Source organism: Rutidosis leptorrhynchoides, chromosome 2, assembly GCF_046630445.1.
Source record: "Rutidosis leptorrhynchoides isolate AG116_Rl617_1_P2 chromosome 2, CSIRO_AGI_Rlap_v1, whole genome shotgun sequence".
In the NCBI taxonomy this organism is placed as follows: domain Eukaryota; kingdom Viridiplantae; phylum Streptophyta; class Magnoliopsida; order Asterales; family Asteraceae; genus Rutidosis; species Rutidosis leptorrhynchoides.
The window spans coordinates 504,020,286-504,022,243 of NC_092334.1; positions in this window are offsets into that span (position 1 = coordinate 504,020,286).

Sequence of the window (1,958 nt, forward strand, 5' to 3'; positions counted from 1 at the left end):
TGGGCCTGACAAACCCCATCCTGACTATGGGATGCTTTAGTACTTCGAGGTTATTTTAAACACACCTGATCTGGTGTACTTCAGAGGGTAAAACATGAACGTTAAAGCTTGTTACCGGGTGCCTACAACTTATAGAATAATTTTATACACTTGCGAGTGTACATATATTTATAAATGAAAATCTTGTGGTCTGTTAATATATTGAAATGATTGTTATGATAAACCTATGAACTCACCAACCTTTTGGTTGACACTTTAAAGCATGTTTATTCTCAGGTATTAAAGAAATCTTCCGCTGTGCATTAGCTCATTTTAAGGATATTACTTGGAGTCATTCATGGCATATTTTGAAAGACGTTGCATTCAAGTCATTGAGTTCATCAAGATTATTATTAAGTCAATTATAGTTGGATGTATTATGAAATGGTGTGCATACCGTCAATTTTCGTTGTAAAGAAAGTTTGTCTTTTAAAAACAAATGCAATGTTTGTAAAATGTATCATATAGAGGTCAAATACCTCGCGATGTAATCAACTATTGTGAATCGTTTATAATGTATATGAACGGGTCCTTTCAGAAATTATATACCTCTTCGTGCTTCCTGTGTTTCATTATATTGGAAACTTCTGTAAAATTTAAGTTTAATTTATGAATGAATTCTGGAGAAATGTAAAGAAATTGATGCATGAATTAGTATAATATAATGACACTTAATCAACGTGATTATATTACAGTAAGTCATGCTGACTTTCTAATGGGACATGATGATTCACAGATCATAACGTCATCATGTGCCATGTTACATAACTCTTTCATTCTATTTAACTTCTGAACATATCAAGAAAGTATATTCTTGATAGTTCTATTCTCAGTGATTTAGGTAATTTGACAAATCAAATCGTGCCATTACGTTCCTTCTTGTTTAGAACATTAAGTTCATTCAAAATTCCATATTTACGAATTGTGGACTGTTACTCGCTTTACTAGAGGTCGAGAAGATAATAAAAAGGCAAAGAGCTCCAAAATATAAGAGAAAATATAAAGCCTAATAACAACATGGAGGTCACAAACCATGGATATTAATACGAATAGCAATATAAAGACACGGTATAATTAAGAATAGTATCACCCCAAGGTAATAGTAGAAGTAAACAGATTCTTCTGGAGGAAGATTGAAAAGAAGGATGACAGAAATGATAATTAGGAAAATATCAAGGATTAGAACGGGATTAAGCATTTTCACAATCTTTTGGATGTATGAACTAAGAAAGAAAGTATAGGAATTGTAAAAATTATAGAACATAAGAGCTTAATTTATAGTGAAATATCTGACAGAGCAATCGAAACAGACTATCGCATTTAACCAAAGATGAACCTAATTTTCTTAATTTCCGAAGAATCTAATCTTATTACGAAGATTTTCTCTAAATTTCTAGAATTCCAGAAATCAACTGTGACTACGTCACCGGTTAAGGCGAACCTCTATTTATTTCATTCACTATTTAGTGATAGCTTCATTCGTACTCTTCGAATAATCGAGTTGTTTTATCCACATTACTAAATGATGATAAAACTCTATTTCTCAACTCATATTCGTCATGAAAATAATTTTTTTGTTAGCCATGACCACCTCACTCAAATTTTGGGACGAAATTTCTTTAACGGGTAGGTACTGTGACGACCCGAAAATTTTCGACCAAATTTAAACTTAATCTTTATATTGTTTGATACGGTAAGAAAAGTCTGTAATATTGAGCTTTGAAATTATATTCATGTAATCAATTAACCTTTGACTATTCCCGACGATTCACGAACATCAAAGTATAAATAAATATGTAAATATATGCGATAGCTATACATACGTAATATTGTAATAAACATATATATATTTAATTAATAAATATTGTGAATGTAATAAAATTATATAATTAAAAGATATTATAATAAATATTAATATA